This window comes from Paramormyrops kingsleyae, chromosome 12, assembly GCF_048594095.1.
Source record: "Paramormyrops kingsleyae isolate MSU_618 chromosome 12, PKINGS_0.4, whole genome shotgun sequence".
NCBI lineage: Eukaryota > Metazoa > Chordata > Actinopteri > Osteoglossiformes > Mormyridae > Paramormyrops > Paramormyrops kingsleyae.
Window position 1 is genome coordinate 4,207,841 of NC_132808.1, and position 18,984 is coordinate 4,226,824.

Below are 18,984 nucleotides of genomic sequence, written 5' to 3' on the forward strand. Positions count from 1 at the left end.
TCCGCGGGGGCGGAGAGGGGGCGCCGCTTCAGCGTTCCTCCGTGTGCCTGGTGTTGCCGGCTCTGTGCCCTTGAATGGGGCCGCGCGCCTCCAAGCAAATCCACTGCCTGCGATGGGGAAGATTGCATCAGACGGAGAGAGAGAGAGAGAGAGAGAGAGAGAGAGAATAATAAAATTAATAAGTGCGTGCGCAGAGCGCCCTTGAAGAGCTGGCATCCTTTGTCAGAGATGGGCTGTGATTTTACTCCAGTGGCTCATGCTGGCCTCTAGCTTGGCCGCTCTGACTATAAGCATAGTGGAGATACAACAGGAACCTTAAGGCTAAGCGCACACAGGACCCACCTGAGTCACATGACCAGAAAGCCACCAATGGCAGCCCAGTGCTGCGCTGGAGACCCAATGAGAAATTGGCATCCACAGTCACAACAGGTGACGGGCAGCAGGGGGCAGTATGGGGGCAGCGGGATTAGACTGGAGGGTGGCGTGTCAGGCCCCCCCATCCCCGGGGTCCGGATATCTATGAGGCTGACTGTCCCTCCCAGAACTGCTGTGCGGTAACAGATGTGTTCTTGTGGGCCATGGATCACACTTCGTTCACATGCATGCATGGCCTTCTCACAGGCCTGTAGTGATCATTGTCCCTGGCTGCTTTTGTCTTGCATGTAACATATTTGTAAACAGAGTGTTTTACAAGCACACAACATGGCTGGGGATTAGTGTATGGCTGCAGGAGAGTGGGCACATCCTACATTACCCTGCTCGAGAAACACCATGTCCCAGAACTGTTAATTATTCCAAAGTGCCACTTTTAATAATCACTGCTCAGCCCTACAGACCCTCTCTAACACTATACCTGTAACAGGACTTGTGTTTTTTCTCTTTGAATGTAAACGGTCTGGGCGTGTGGTATCTCTCAAAGATCAGCTGAATGTTCCCCAGCTGCCAGTGTGACCTTCCAGGATGTCGCATGGTCATACCAGTTCCCAAATGCCCGGTGTTCCAGCCCACAGCAGTGCCACATGAGTATGTGAATGCTTGGTAGTACTAACTGAGGCATGCTAGTTAAACTTGGTATGGTCCGCCCCACCCCCTTCGGGTAGTCAGCTGTTCCGAACAGGTGGAATGTACCTTTTCCGCCCCCCTGACTTGTGTCTGACTTCCGCCCCCTCCCTTCCACCCAACCAGCCCTTGTCACACTCAGAGGAACACCTGCCGGAGTTAATGCCTTTTAATGGAGACCTTTAGCATATCAAATGCCTTCTGTCAGAGCTCATTTGCATAGTCTCCCCCTGGGCTGTGGGTGCAGAGAAAGCCCTATTGGAGCCCATAATGTAGGGATGAATAGGGAGGCTTGTGCGCATGCTGAAGCCAGCCAGCCCTTGCTGCTGTGTGGGGAGCAGATATCCCCTCATGTTTAACTGTCAGATTTAACATGATTTAACATGTGGGATGGAATACCAAAGCGTGCCCTCCCACCTCATTGCATTGGGGCTCCGCCTCATACATGGCTGAGACTCCTATGCTGAATGCACAGCTACGAGTAGCGAACATGTCTATCCAAACGGCACTTTGCATACATCCATGACACTCTGTGGGTTGGTGGGCACGACCATCCAAGCACATTGATTTCACCTTGGTGTGACATTTGTGCTTGCTGAGACTCGTGTCTATGGGCCTGTGGCCATGCCCATCGGAGCACTTTGATATCACCATGATGTGCTGCTTGTGCTCACTGTGTCTCGTGTCTATGGGCCTGTGGCCATGCCCATCGGAGCACTTTGATATCACCATGATGTGCTGCTTGTGCTCACTGTGTCTCGTGTCTATGGGCCTGTGGCCATGCCCATCGGAGCACTTTGATATCACCATGATGTGCTGCTTGTGCTCACTGTGTCTCGTGTCTATGGGCCTGTGGCCATGCCCATCGGAGCACTTTGATATCACCATGATGTGCTGCTTGTGCTCACTGTGTCTCGTGTCTATGGGCCTGTGGCCATGCCCATCGGAGCACTTTGATATCACCATGATGTGCTGCTTGTGCTCACTGTGTCTCGTGTCTATGGGCCTGTGGCCATGCCCATCGGAGCACTTTGATATCACCATGATGTGCTGCTTGTGCTCACTGTGTCTCGTGTCTATGGGCCTGTGGCCATGCCCATCGGAGCACTTTGATATCACCATGATGTGCTGCTTGTGCTCACTGTGTCTCGTGTCTATGGGCCTGTGGCCATGCCCATCGGAGCACTCTGATATCACAACCCGGTCTCACGAATTTTCGTGCAGCCATCACAACATACTGTAAAATCTATTGAAACGTGCTGTGATCACGTTTTTGGCTTTTTTACTTGCTGGGGCAACGTTTCCCCTCCCTATGTGTTTTAATGGGCAGTGCCTAACACCGCCACTATGAGCGCTAACTGGTGACTAAGGGACGGGAAAGTCATGCATCCCCAGAATCCTATTGTGTTTTTTGTGATCTGATAACGCTTTCAATAACGTGTGACGCGACCTTGCAAAACAGCGCTTGGATTTTACTTCTGTTGCATGAATGAGTGAATGTATGGAGGGAAATCCCGGACATTATTCAAATGCAATTGCAAATTGCATTCGCAATTCCTTTTGAAAAATGTCTGGGATGTGTATGTCCGGGATTTCCCTTGTAAGACATGGGAAATGCAATTGCAAATGGACTTTGCTTTTTCATTTGAAATGTGGCAGTCAGTGTTCGTTCGCGAAAGCGAAAAAGCAAACGGTAATGCAAAATTTCCCTCCATACAGCCGAAAACGTGATCACAGCACGTTTAAATATATTTTATGTCGTGATGGCTGCACGAAAATTCGTGAGACCGGGTTGGATACAACCATGATGTGCTGCTTGTGTTCACTGTGACTCGTATCTCTGGGCCGGTGGGCACAGCCATCCAAGCACATTGATTTCACCGTGATGCAACATTTGTGCTCGCTATAACTCAAGTCTCTGGGCCAGCGGGCACACCCATTCGAGCACTTTGATATTGCCATGATGTGCCATTTGTGCTTGCTGTGACTCATGCCTCTGGGCCAGCGGGCACACCCATGCGACTATTTTGATATCACTATGATGTGACATTTGTGTTTGCTGTGTCTCTGGCCTGGCAGACACGCCCATCCTTAATATTGCCATGATGAGTCGTTTGTGCTCGCTTTGACGCGTGTCTCTAAGCTGGTGGACACAATAGCGCCATGATGAGTCATTTGTACTTGTGACTTGTGTCTCTAGACAATTGGGTATGCCCATATGAGCACTTTGATATTGCCATGACGTGTCATTTGTAATCACTATGACTCGAATTTCTGGGCCAGTGGACAAGCCCATCTGAGTGCCTTAATATTAACTGTGCTCGCTGTTACTCACTGTTATTATTCTGTTCCCAGGTAATTGCATACGATCACTTAAATCCCAGACAATGTGGTAATCCCATTTTGCTATGATAAAACATAGGGCCATGATGGATTTGGCCTCTTTGATCTTTTTGGAGGAGTGAGTCTTTGGCAATATGGCCCTTACACAGCCGCTCATTTCTGCTCTTGTCACATAGCACCACGTGACCATGGCGATTTTAATTTTCTCTCCGGATGTTTCTTACTAACCCGGAACGCTGGCAGGCTGGAATGATACTATCAAGGATGTGGGGGCTGCAGGGAGATAGGAACCCCTACAAAAGATGCGGCATAGCAGGCAGTCTGATTTAAATAGCTGCATTTCTGCGTGAAACTCTACTTAAGTTGGTTCATTTAACCAGCAAATAGACGCAGCTATATTTACAGTGTGCTTTTATCTGCGGAATCAAACAGCATTTGGGCACCTTTGCAGGATCATTTAGCAGAGGCGCGGAAATATTTTCCCCATTTGCTTGTTTGTTTTTATTCCCGCGAGCAAATTTTGTTTTCAGAGGCGCTCGATGGGATGTCTTTGCAGGTGACCCCCGAACGGAAACTTGGTCCCAGGGGGTCTGGCTTTCCTCAAAGCCGGGACGCACGTGTAGTCAGACACCTCACGGAAGCCAATCATGGATGATGACGAGAGGGCTGCACTTGACAGTGTCTGTGAAACCAAGTGAAAAGATGCCATTCATGATGCAAAATTTCCTTTGAGTGCCGAGGATTTGCTAACCATTCTGCACATGCAAGTCGTTATTTTTATGTGTTGATAAGGACACACACATTATCATTATCACCCAATTTGGAAACTTTACTAATAATTGAGGTCATAAGGGTATTTCTTGCACATACAGTAAGAATGCAATTTCACTTATGAGGTGATATCCTTATAAATTATATAAAGTGTGCATTACAGTAAAAACAACAGATGGCAAAGGACACCACATTGAGCTGTGGAGAGAGTAACATAGACCGCAGTTACAAAGGTCAATCACGTCTCATGTGAGCAATTATCACGGTTTCACCTTGGGGTGCAGCACAAACAATAGCACCTGCTTCCTCTGCTGCAATGCCGCCTATCTGAGGACCCTCAGCAATGCACTGTGTATAAATGCTGAAAGCAGACTGAAAGACATGAAGGACACTGCTGCTGTTAAATGGCAAATGTCCTCATTCTGAGTGGCTTGATGCTGGGTAAATCCCTGTCCCCTTTGCTATATTTTCAGCAGTTTTCATGCATTTTCAAATGCAAAGAAAGGGGCACCAGGTGCTTGGCGTACAGTTGTGTTAATTACACATGCACATTTCAGGTGTTAAAAAGTTATCCCCCTCACTCCAGCTAACACAAATACAATAGCAATTATTGCCAGCTGTATAAATACCAAAGTAACAGTCTGGCCTGATTTGGGTCAGCCCTGCACAATGTAAATGACTATTTTTGGCTGTTACCAACAGTGTGAAGCTGTCAATGGTAATAACCAATCTGGATGATGCCTTATTGGTCTGGAACAATTCTCGTTTCAAACTGGTACATTATGGTGGCCATGGGCCCTCAACATCTGGAGATATACCAAACGCTGGGTTCCTCAGTTATACCTTATATCCAGACCAAAGCTTGGGGCGGTTCTGTCATGGTCCTGAACGGGGTCATGATGCGCTTCCATTAAGAGAACCATGAATTCTATGCAGTATCAGAAAGTGCTACAGGAGGAAGCAACCCCATTGGTCGATAAGCTGAAGTGAGCCTGGGACATGCAGCAAGGCAGTGACCCGTATGACAATGAGTATGGCAGCAGAATAGGGCAATGCAAAGCTTCAGACTGCTGTAGTGAAACCCCAGTGACTCTCAAAGCTTCAAACCGGCCTAGTGAAACCCCAGCTAGACTGAATTCTTCCAGCAGGGGGCTGGGATCATCCGTAGCACTGTGGGATGCTGATGTATTACAGAGGCTCTCAGTGCTGCAGGATAAACAGCCACAGAGGTGATTGCCCTTTCATTTCGGAGCAGTAACTGTTAGCTAACTTTTTTTTAAATATTTATCAATTTTTCACTCAGGTTTTCTCATTTACAGATTGCTTTACAATTAATATCTTAAAATGTTGCGTTAAAATAAACAGAGAATGAATTATAGAAAAAAAACGGATATAGCGTAATGTATTTATATTACATTATTTGTTTTCATTGTATGACCCATACTATTATACTGTATACCCTGAATTAAACAGATTCTGAACTGTCAATATATGGTCAAATGGAAGGTAAGTGTTGAAGGTAATGCATGTAAAAGTCCCCTTTCACTTACTTCTTGTTGAGTGGCCGCAATTTGTCTGAGAGGTAGAAATCTCCACCAATGACAATGCACTGGTTCGGCATGGAGTCAGGATGCCATCAGGGAAACCTGACAACAGGGATTGGAGGCTTTCCACTTGTTTCCATGGGCTCCATAGCAACTAAACTATAACAACTACAATGCTGCTTCTGGGGTCTGATTATATGATGATGTTGGTGATGACTGTCATAGGTAATAACAGTGATTGTGATGCCTATTATTATCATGAATTATGGCAATAATCATTAATAATTCTGGTGAAGAACATGTTAGTTATTCTGATTCCAGCGTTGATGAAGATACTGATAATGTGAGTGATGGTTGTGTGACATGTCAATGAGTGTGTGTGACATGATGAGAGTGAGAGGGACAATGAGAAGGACAATGAGGGGAAGAGTGAACTGTGAGAGTGATAATGAGAGCGACAATGATGAGTGTGTATGACAGTAATGAGAGTGAGAGGGATAGTTGAGTGTGAACGGTGAGAGTGACAGTGACAGCGAGGGTGACGCTGGCCCTGATGCTGAGGCACAGCTTGCCTCCGGCAAACCTCGCACGCTACATGCCCATCACGCCGGAGTCTCGCAGGGTCACATGCCTGAACGTGACCTGTTAATTAACAGTGATATCGCATGGACAAGCGGCCTGCTGCGATGCTAATGACAAGCATTTTTCTTCTGCTCCTGAGCCCCCCAGAAGCAGTGCTTGCAGACCTGATCCTTGGATGTAAGCCTTCTCTTGCTGTCTGTGTTCAATTATATATCGTGGCAGTGTTTGCATTCAGGATTATGCTAAATAAGCCTCTTTTACCTGTGCGGGCATCTGCCAGTCACTAACCTAAAGGGTAGATCGCCTGAAATCCCCTCGGTAGAAGGACAGCATCACAGAGAGTAATATACACCATTTAAACCAGGAGTGTGTTTGCCCCCTTTGATAAGCAACACCGAGCCGGTTCTCAGAGTGCAATTTGGAGCTGTAACCACCTTTTAAATTCCATGAAAACATCTTCATTATTTTCTACATTTAGGGCCTTTGTGAGGCAAACGCGAACGTGATTTTAATGCTATCCGATCATCAAAGGGACAGCACGATTATGAGGTGGAGGATCTGCTGCTTATTACCCACATTCGCGATTATACGCCAAATGGAAAAGTGAATGTTTATTTTGATGAGCAGTGAAGGAGTGCCACATCACTCCGAGGCATGAGATGCCAGTGTTTCCAGGGTCTGTAGCAATTATTTTCTACTGGCCCTAATAAAATACTAATTTGGATCGTTTACAGAACCTGTGTTTCAGTCATTGGAGCATGCGGGTAGCAAAATATTTTTAACATATAGTTTTTTTTTTCCAATGGCAGCATGTGACTCTGGGTGTTACGATGCTGTGCACATATGGCACAGGTTTAAACTGTTTTAACTCTGCCATCTCTTTTCCTGCTATGCCACACCTTTCCGTTATAGCTCGGCCTGGATGTCCTTTATGCAATTCTCCTTTTCACAGTTGTTTTCACCATGGTCCCCTATGCTTTTTACATTGAAATGTAAAATTAACGGAACAGTAACATAAAGCAGTTAAACACGCAGCACACATGTTAAGGAATACAGTGTTTTACAGCACAATATTATACTAATATTCAATTTAAACGTCTTCATTGTAGATAATTAATAATAATCTGGCATGAAACAAGACAAAACAACACTAATTATGCTCCACATAGTTAAACTCCTGCCAAGATCCCTGCTACTGGGCTTGTTCCGATATCGAACGATTCTCAGGAGATGTTGATCCTGCTATTAGGTTCTTTCATATTTATGCCTCACTCAGGATGTATCAGTTGTGCGTTTCGCTGGCATCAGCAGACCGGAGCTTTGCTTCAGCCGAAGCTGAAATCAGCCGGCTCTCTTAATCCCAGGAGTGAGGAAGCAGGGGGGGCTGCTTAAAGCCCTCCAGCAGCAGGCACCAGAGCCTTTGTGGGGTATATATCAAGTGCCTGCTCAAGAACCAGAATAATGCAGATATAAATTTCTCTGCGGTTTGTTTTACTCTAAGACCTTTTGAAATAAATCACTTCGACTAAATTTGAGATGTGGAGAGGAGAAAAAAAAAGCCTATTAATTACTCGCCTCTCAGTAATCATGCTCGATTTCATGCCATTCCCAGGAGTGGACCTAATAGCTTGTGTGATCTTTTCTAGGTTTCATTTTATTTCGAGATTTCGGCGTTTGGTGCACATTGCTTCATCTTTGTGTCCGTTACATGAAGTGTAACGAGTCAGAAAGAGACATATTGAAATTCACAAGGGGCCATGTAGTGAATAACAGTATATCCATGGTGATGATGTCAGTTCACCCCTTAGGTGTGCTATTCACAGATGAACTACAGATTATTTCCATGTGACCATCTTTATCACACTCAGATCACATGGCCAGCCATGTAGCCCATGGTAGATAGATAGATAGATAGATAGATAGATAGATAGATAGATAGATAGATAGATAGATAGATAGATAGATAGATAGATATAGATAGATAGATAGATAGATAGATAGATAGATAGCCTGGTCAAGAAGCCCGCACCCCTGGGCAAGCCCCTTGTGGTGAACACGACAATGAGCCTCTGACCTCAGCATGCCAGGAAACCCAGTCTGGCTCTTTTTAATTATACGGATGTTAACTATGGCCACTGCAGGATACTGATAGCAACAATAAACTGCAGTGTCCCTAATGAATTTAGCCGTAATGCAATAGACGCATGCTTTCTAGGCGCATTTAATTACGTGGAATCTGCTCTGCAGCATCCCCCTATAACGGAATTACCGTTAAAGCCGCCGCCCAGCAGGCCACTGCTGCGCCAGCGCCTGCCTGCTTTTTTATTTATTTGCTTCTCCTGCCAGCCATGCAGCGGTGCAGCAGAGTCTTTATTACTAAGCTGCTCGGCAGAGAGGCCCGACGGTGGGAGGGTGGGGTGAGGCTAGAGCTTTATTGAAGTTTAGTGAGATTTAGTCTTGCTGTAATGAGGCGCCTACAGCAGTGGGGAATGTTGGGGGGGGTAGAGATACCCCCCAACACCGGAGCCTTGAGCCTCGCTACTTCGTTAGTGGAAGAGGCAATAACCAGCCCCAGTCTGTGTTATACCACCCGCACCCCCCCACTACCCCCGGCTTCCTGGTCTTCTCACGCATCTGTGATAGCAGTTTGTATGTAGCACATCATAACGGTATAAGAGCATGTGATCTTAGCCTGAATTCAAAGCAGTCAACGACAATGAGGAGGAGCAAGAGAAAATCCCCAGCAGAGGTAGAAGAAAAAATGACAGGGTCAAACACAAAGAGTGATGTGCTGCCATGTCAGTGCTGCATCACGATATCGGCCTGCTCTTCTCCGCTGTGGGGCCCCCGGATCCCCACGAGGGAGGGGCTAGGAGGTATGGATGCTGAAATGTGATGGACATGCATAAAGACATACAGAGGGCAGAAGTGGCAGACTGGGCTAAGCTGCCCGAAAATAGCAGGTCTTAAATGCAGAGCCCGCGGAGGCATCGGACTGACAGGCAGAACCGTACTGTGGGGGCCCATTAGCTGCAGGCATCTCCGGCAACACAAGTTTTATTTATTCTGTGAATCACAAGAAGGCCTGCAGCCTGCATTCCAGGCTGTGTTCTGGGGGCTGTACGCGTTAATCAGCTCAGGCGCATAAGCAGGGCCCTGACCTTTCAATATCTTATAAACGCGAGGAGTCGTGATGCCCATCCTTAACTGGGAGCAGGACGTGTGCAGAAACAGGAACCCTGGGTTCATGCCAACATGTTTCCTGCTTCTGCTCACTGCAGACAAGGAAGGAGCTGCACAAGGGATTCCCAGCGAAGGCACACATTAATATTTCTGATTCTCACAGAGAAAGAAATCGTCTTAGTCTTGCAATATTTAAGTTGTAAAGATTTCGGATAAAGACACGAGAATTAAAGGACAGATTTGGGTCCAAAATAGCTCCCTAATTCCAAGCTGATTTGGCAAAGCTAAAGTTAAGTCCCTTAGAGTTAAGCAGCAACAACAATATGTTCTCCTTGTGGTCTTTCTTCAGTATAGTAGAAACTTGTTTTTCTGAATTTTCAGTCATTTTTCTTTTTGTAAATAATTGAAACATTTGCTTTTAGCAGCAGTACATGAGTAAACATTATTCCTATGCTTTTCTATAATCTTTTGTAGTGGAAGCATAAATCTCAAGAAAATAGCAGGAACGATATGGATCTGTCTGGGACCCTGGGCTTGGCTAATGACAATGGGAATATGATGATCATCAGCTGGATGAATGTTGCTGATACGGTGCGGAGATTAAAAATCACACCAAATAGGCCAATCATACATACATACCTATGATGGGGGTGAGGGCCGCTTGGGGTAGTTCACAGACTGTCACATGACCAGTCCACCCCTGTGGGGTGGGGAGTGTTCTCTTCCAGGAAGGGCTCAGCTGTTGTACTTTGAGTGGTGATAGTTCACCATAATCTTGAAGCTATTCCATATGAGTAAGCAGGTTACTTTGCATAAAACGGGATCTAGAAAACTAAAATAGAGCATTCCGCAGAATCTTTTTCTGTTTTTCAGGACCAGAACCAACCAGTGTCAGATTAATCAGGCAAAACTAACCTGAAATTTAGAATGGTTTGATCTCTGCATCACAGCCTGAGTCGCCATATGCATACATCAACAATACATCTGGTAAGGCTTGTGTCAAAGTATTCTGTGTGTTATAGGCTGACATATCTAATATGTGTACAAGTAGCGTACAACGTATTCTGAGAATAATCAGTTGGAATAAACATGTCAAAATGGATTGGTCATAATAGGTCAGAGGCTGGACATCTATCTTCTGTACCCACTCATCCTAATCAGGGCATGAATGGCGGCCAACCCACTGCGGGGCACAGACATACATGTGGACAATTTGGTGACTCCAATGCACCTTAGCATGTTTTTGGACTGTGGGGGGAAACTGGAGTACAGGGAGACACAGGGAGAACATGCAATCTCCACATGGCAACGAGTCAAATTCCAGTCCCAGAGGTATGAGGCAACAGTGCCATCTACTACACCACTTAGCTTAGCAGTCGTAGCAAACTGAATCAAACATCAAACATGATACTGTACTGGATACGCAGTTATAAACTATGTTTGATGAACCCTGGATGTGTTTCTAAGGAACTGCGTGGACCTTTGCAGCTACTGCACATCCCCCGCAATGCTGAGAGAGTGACGTAACTCTTCCGCCCCACACAGCCACATGCAGGAAGCAGCCAGCTTCTAACGCTCTCACTTTTGCTGTTCCTCTCCCATGATGATGGGTGTATGCCCTCATCCAGAACATCCATCCAGTCAGTGGCGACAACACATCTGTCACAGCAGCCTGCAGGTTTCAGGGCTCAGCACGTTGGGTCAAAGACCTAGACTGACCTACATCTCAAAGCACAGAGCGCAACAATTCGAGCTGCGGATGGAGCAGCCTGCCGATTCATATGCTGCTCTCCGTCTCACTCTTTCCGCATCTCGCTCTCGCGGTCTGTGGCTCACAATGAACACCAAAAAAAAAAAAGGAGCATACATAGGCAGCCCATTAAAGGCCTGCTTTCGAATGGAATCCCTGGAGCAGATTTATAGCATGTGGGACACACTGTGTTGTGGAAGAGTTTCTCCGCAGGGCTCTTTCAGAAAGGCAGCAGGTAGGACCCAGCAGCTTCAATAACCCGTTCAGGAATCCGGAGTGGCGCTAAACCGGGGCTCCTCTACATTTATTCTCATTGTTTTTGCCAGTGACATTTATTACCCTGAACAAAAGCACAGGCTCCTGTTAATTTAAACGTGTGATGATGGGTGCATATAGCATCAGACTCTGTGTTATTACGTTAGCAGAGTTTGCCTTCCGAATGCACCGCTGGCGTAATGTATATTCTTTAATGTGATGTACAGGCCGCTCAGGCTCCGCTGTCTGTGAAAGCATAACAAATCCATTCTGTCATGTGGCAACGCGGCGTAGCCGGCCTGTCCTGCAATGTGGGTAATAAAGAAGGTAAATAGAACAAAGCGAATCCAGCAAATACCAGCTGGAATAACGTGGCTGCTTAATAAGCGAGAGTGACAGTGTCACGCTGATGACGAGCAAGCACACTAATGGGGACATTTCATTATATCATACGTCTGAATGAACGCTGACAGCAGCATAGCATCCTGGGAAACAGAGCTTCGCTGCCCGTGCCCCCCCCCCGGTCTGCTCTCATTGGCTCTCATTGCGAGTTTGTGGCCAGCGTGCCCCCGTGACTTTACCCCCTCCGTGGACCCGTGACTGGCACACTCACATGTCTGTGAGCTGCTTCATGGACTGATATGTCTTCCTCCACCAGCTGTAGCCAAATACAGAAAAATCAACTCTACTCTAAGTGAGCTATTAATGAAACGCCTTGGGGTTTAATTTCTTAAGAAATGGGGGAAAAAATTAATTAAGCAAAATTACAATTGTGAATAAAGCTTTTGAGTTATGATTTTTTTTTTTAAGCGCAGCAATAATTTAAATAACATAGTCGCATGTGTGAATGATTGCACCGCAGGGCGGATGAATGGCCTCAATTTCCTCTTTCGTTTAGCAGAATTGACCAAGCAGGTAGCCCCCATCCATCCCCCCCCCCGATATATCGCTCCAGCGGCATCTTTTCATTTCCTGCTTTCAGCACACATGCACCTGAAGCACATGCCGTATGAGAAGGACGCCCACGAAGCCAGCAGGAACCTCAATGTTCACCAAATGTGCAGCAGCACCTGAAGGCACCCACTTATAACCTGGCCTGCCCAGTGCACATCAGCCTGTCACTGTGTCACGGACGTGCTCTTTCACATTGCTAATGAAGCCACTCAGAGAATGGTACTGAATCAACCTCAACGCATATACCTGTACAAGAAGACAGGCTCAATGAATTCCCGACAAAACATATAAAAGCACCACTCTTCCTCTTCACCCAGCAAACTTACGCATAAGGCCACCACACCATTAAGCACAATGATACTTTAAACCACGGTGAAGCCTTGTTTATCTTAACTGCTCTTTACTGCGTATTTTACAATTCCCCCATTGTTTTTACTGGCTGTTATAAACTGTGCAAGTTGTGCTATGTTTTTCACTAGAGTGGATAGATGAAAGAGTCTTTCGCACCCTGCTGATACCTAAGAATCTGATTGGCAGATATTCAGTCACATGCTCAGGCTGCCTCTGAGAGTACTGTTATAATGTCCAGGCCCACAAAGTAGTAATGACTAGTAATCCAGTCAATAGTGCATGACCCTGGATGCTCTTTTAATGTGGCTCATGTACTGTCCATCCATGTATCGCAAATTTGATAAACAGAAATGTGCCAGGTGCTTGTGCTTATGGGCTGAAACGCCAGTGCCAGGGGATGCATTGGTGATTCTCTGGCAGAGCACGAGGAGAGGCGTCCTAGCACCACTGCCACACTCCACACTGTGAGTTCACGTCTGTGAGTGTGTGGGTGTGTACATTCATGTGGTGTGTGTTTCCGGGGTTTTCTCTGCCGTGTTCGTAACCCCGTAGATGACTTCCTGATGTTCTGTGTCGTATGTGTAGCTGTGTGGAACCATTCTTCTCCGTCTACGTTGTGCTCACAGCCTCGTGACGTCATTCCCGGTGCTCTGTGTGGAGTTTGAGGCTGCGTAGAAGCCTGCGCATTGTTCTGTGTGCTGTTCACATCTTGTGAAATCCCGCCTAATGTTCTGTGTCGTGTTCATAGCTGTGTGGAAAGGTTCCCTAAATGCGGTGCTGTGTTTGAGGCTGTGCATTGTATGTTTAATATTTGTAACATGATATACAATTTTTTTTAGAGCACATCAGTGGCTTTTGGTTGCGTGGTATCCCTGGCCTGCTTAGTATGCACCGTTAGCCTTGTGGAGGTGAGGGCCTTTGTTTATGTTGGGCCTGGCACTCATTAACAGCACTGTTAGATTAAGGATAATGAGCCAGAGACTGGAGCAGCAGAAATAGACAAAGGAGTTAATGGCATGGGGATAGGTGGCGTGAGGAGAACATTTTATTAAAAACATTTATTTAACAGCTTTCAAACAAGTGCTGCAGGCGTTTACGGAGATGTGGCTCTGCATGCTGGACAAGGTGGACATGCGGACACAGGAATCAGTCATTGCAGAAACGTACTCTGCTGACACAGCGAATGGGTGTCTAGAAGAACAGCAACAAAGAAAAACACAATAGCCTTGTATTACTATTACATTAATAAACACTAATGATTCTTAATGATTCTTTTATTTGTTCATTTATATGGTAGATAATGTACATCCACTGATCTTTATGCGACTGAGTTCTGTTCCAACGATCGGGTCGCTAATCATGGGCATCTAGCGGTGACTGCGGCTTTGCTTACTTTACTTACTTCAGCCTTCCATACTCAATTTCTTTTATCCCTCATGAAGTAGACACTTAAACAGCATTTTGTAAATTGTACTTCAAAGTTCTCTCCCACTCCAGCCTGCACTGTTGTTAGGCGTAAATGTCATAAATGTGCACATTGGTGAGAACTTTTTTTTGTTACCGTCGTATTTGTGAAGGGTCACTAACCGAGAGGCGGTGTTATAACATCCCTGTATTATTCCTTTTTCCTGTCTGGGGTGTGTTTGCTTGCATCTTTCCATGGATAGTTATTCTTTGTGTATTTTTAATTGCTGCCCCTTTTTGTCACTGTGAATTATATGCTGGTTTATAATTCCACATTCTATCCATCTGTTCCTCCATTTATACATCTGTCGATTTTTCAGAAAACCTGAGCCTATCCCAGGAAGAGCACATAGAAAAGCAGGGCACATAGAAAACACAGGGAGCTGTGCTGCACTTACAAATTCGCTTCCCTGTTGGGGCCCATTTCCTCCGTAATGCACTCACTGTCTTCAGTGACCTGTGTGATGCTGCTTGGGAAACAACAGACAGATACATGTCCATTCACTCATTCATGGGGGGAAGCCAGCAGGAGCTCAGTGAAGCCCCACATAAGCAATGCTTGTTCAGAGGCAGTGGCAGCATCCACATGGCTAATGCGTGTCACCCAGGGCCTGCAGGACAGTGTAGCCAGTGCCAAGAAATCCCTGTGGAGTCTGCAGAACAGTGCAGCCTGCGCAGAGGAGTCTCTACTGGGCCTGTAAATGGTGCGGCCTACGTCGAGGAGTCCCTGCGGGGCCTGCAGGTTAGTACGTCCCATACCGAGGAGTCCCTACAGGGCCTGTAATACAGTGTGGCCCTCGCTGAGGAGTCCCTGTGGGGCCAGAAGGACAGTGTGGCCCACGCCGAGGAGTCCCTACAGGGCCTGTAAGACAATGGGGCCCATGCCAAATGAGTCCCTACAGGGCCTGTAAGACAGTGAGGCCCACACCGAGGAGTCCCTACAGGGCCTGTAAGACAGTGAGGCCCACGCCGAGGAGTCCCTACAGGACCTGTAAGACAGTGAGGCCCACGCCGAGGAGTCCCTACAGGGCCTGTAACACAGTGAGGCCCACGCCGAGGAGTCCCTACAGGGCCTGTAAGACAGTGAGGCCCACGCCGAGGAGTCCCTACAGGGCCTGTAAGACAGTGAGGCCCACGCCGAGGAGTCCCTACAGGACCTGTAAGACAGTGAGGCCCACACCGAGGAGTCCCTACAGGGCCTGTAAGACAGTGAGGCCCACGCCGAGGAGTCCCTACAGGGCCTGTAAGACAGTGAGGCCCACGCCGAGGAGTCCCTACAGGGCCTGTAAGACAGTGAGGCCCACGCCGAGGAGTCCCTACAGGGCCTGTAAGACAGTGAGGCCCACGCCGAGGAGTCCCTACAGGGCCTGTAAGACAGTGAGGCCCACGCCGAGGAGTCCCTACAGGGCCTGTAAGACAGTGAGGCCCACGCCGAGGAGTCCCTACAGGACCTGTAAGACAGTGAGGCCCACGCCGAGGAGTCCCTACAGGACCTGTAAGACAGTGAGGCCCACGCCGAGGAGTCCCTACAGGGCCTGTAACACAGTGAGGCCCACGCCGAGGAGTCCCTACAGGGCCTGTAACACAGTGAGGCCCACCCCGAGGAGTCCCTGTGGGGTCTGCAGGACAGTGCTAGCTGCACTGAGAGAGGAGCTTTTATGTGCTCCACATTCCAATCTGCTGTTCATTTACTCTGGGGTAATTCTGGCTGGTGTGTTAAAATGCTGAAATGTGGAGTGCAGAAGACTGTGGCAGCTAAACCTGTGTGAGTCTGCAGAGCCTTCATGCGGCGAGGAGGAGCTATCCGAGGTGTAGAGGTGTAATTACAGCCACATTTGGGCTTGACTGATGCTAATCCAATCAATGCTGCCCCCCTTCATTAGCAGACAACCCCCCCCCCCCCCCCACATACACAGCCACATCCCCAAATCCATCACCGTTTCTCATCTATTTTGTGCATGTTTCCCCCCGGCTGAGACATCCAAGGATTTATCCTGCTGATCATCACTTTTAGGGGAATCTCTAATGCATCCCATATATTCTCAATAAAAATTCTGCTGAAGTAGGTGTCTTTGCGATTTATAGTGGGGGGGGGAGGGGGGAGGTTATATGCAGATCAGGCTAGGAGGTAAATGAGCGGCTTATTGCAAGTAACGGCGGAAATCCTGCAAATTGCATTGACTTACGAGGATCCTGCCGATGCCCACACACATGCACGAATGTCATATTTTGCTGTGATCTTTCTTCCAAGCAAGGGATTATTAGTGCTTTCACCGGGATATCATCGGACAGGATAAATCCTTTGGTGCTCATCTCAGCACAACCCAAATCAAGTTCCCCGCAGTTTTAGCATTTTGTCAAATAAAGGCATTTAATCCCAAAGACGGGCGTGTGGAAGGGCCTGCATCACTCTGCAGCCGCTTTGAGCTGGTGACTCTATCAGATCTGACAGCAGTTTCAGAGGTTCAGCTTGGGGTGATCCTGACGGAAAAGGACGCGAACAGCTGGCTGCAACTCAGAGAGCAAAGATGGAAGGATAAAAGAAAATAAAAAAAAAACAAAGTTTATTGGAGTTTTGCTGACAAGTCACTTTTTAAATTTCCATGAGCTCCGACAAGAGGGCCGCAAAGTTACAGAGCCTTAAACTGTTTGCCTTAACAATACAGGCATGTGGAAGTTACAGGTATATTCAATATTTTTGTAGAAAATGCAGAGATACTGAAATGCCATTTAGGGTTTGCCCTTCCCCTGTGCCCTGTGCTGGGACCAGATGCTTTCCCCCAGGATAAGCGCTGAGAAGATGCGTGGATGGATGGAATGTTTGATGCACAGAAAATGTACAACACCGATGTATTGTTTACATTAACGTATGTTTTTCAATTTTCTCTGAAAAGGTGGCTTCTTCGTTACAGTTTTCATTAAAGGCAAAAACAGTAACATTTCTTGCTGATAAATTATTTTTTCCATCTGAGCAGTTAAGGCTGTCCAAAACACGCTTATGCTGTGAACTTTAGCTCTTGGACTGTAATTACAAAGCTTATATTAAAAATAAAAGGCGAGATTAATTAATAAATAATTAACCGGGCATTAATCTTCATTCCAGGCAACATGAGCCGCAGCCTTAGACTGTATAAGCCTCCGTCATGCTGAACTGACATTGATATTATTAACAAACGTCTGAGCAATTTGTTTCCTTCGATTTGCTTATTTGCATTTAAATGGAAGGAGTGAAATTTTCTCTGTAGTCTCCTCGCAGCTCTGTGCAGGGGCTGCCACACCCATTTCGGGCCCTGATTTCGCAGGCCAGAGGGCAGCTGCTGCTGTGAAGGGACCCGCTCTTCCTGCCTTTCTGGCATCGCACAGACAGGAAGTCCATGTGCAGAGCAATGTGCAGCCGGCTTTAGCGTGGTGTGTTTCATGGCATAGATAAATTGCTGCTTTACTGAACTACAGCAGTCAGCCCCTACAAGTGGACAAGCGATGTACAGCTGCTTTCACCTCTGCTTATTTACAAAGCTGCACAGCTCACAATGCTACAAAGGGCATCTTATTTTCTGTATTACACTGTAAGGATATCGATATATTGCCACCAAATAATGGCCTATACATTCTCTCTGGGCCCAATATTCAAGAAAATAAATGTTACTAGTTCTGCATTTTTAAACATTTGGTGACACCATTATGACACAGTACTTGATACCTTTTTACTTTATGTGAAGGAAGTTTTCTGCAGGTCCCTTTGAATCAGTGGACAGCATTGTGTTGTTCAGAATTACCTTTTGCTGCAAATGGACATTAATATCCTCATCTTTTATCAGTAGTGCACGCTCTGAGATATTTAGGTGCACAATCTGATAAGTAGCTGAACCTTATTTCGTCATTGTTTTTCTCGAGACATCACCGTCAGCCTAAGTGCACTGGACACACCCGAGCGCCTTATTCAGTTTTATTACTTCTGTCATGCGAGGTTTAGTATCTTCAGGATGAGGCCTGTGACTTAAAATAATATGTAGAGCATCTGTAAATGCTTTCATTAACCTTTAAGCAAAATGTAGCCTTTCCTTTAGTGCAGGCAGCAAACTACAATGCTATTGGTAGTATTTGAGACTTTCCACCAATAGAAATCATGGATATTTTCATATTGTTCTTCTAAGAATAGCTGCATAGGCGTCATCAGACTGACATGGGAGTGCATGACACAAAAACAGGTGAAAACAACTGAGTACTCTCTAGAACCGCCATAACTGTTCCATAACTAGCCTGTTTAGTCTCAGTGGTAGAGGCAGTACTTACTGTAATGTATGGCTATTGCTGCATGACTGACTTAGCGTACTAGAAGGTGCAGTTAGCATTCACTGCTGTTCGTCTTTCTGCTTTGCAGTGGATTTCACTACAAAGCTGGCCGTTTAGTATTCTGGGTTTCCTGCCATTAAATATCACAATTCCTGCTGAACACTTCACTCCATATCATCGGTCTTCATTCTGCTTTTTTCCATTTTTTTTTTTTTTTGCATTTGATCTCCGTCCATGCAGTACAACTTGACCACAATCTCATCTGGGACAATGTTCTGCATTGTCGTCTGAGCAAAAACCAATTTCCCTGCCATTCGTCCCCAAAATCCACAGGGTCTCAGATGTGTTGAAGTGATGCCCATTTGTGTCAAACTCTTTATACACAGCGGAATCTATCAGCTGAATATCAGCAAATGTTCTCATAGTCAGCAGGCT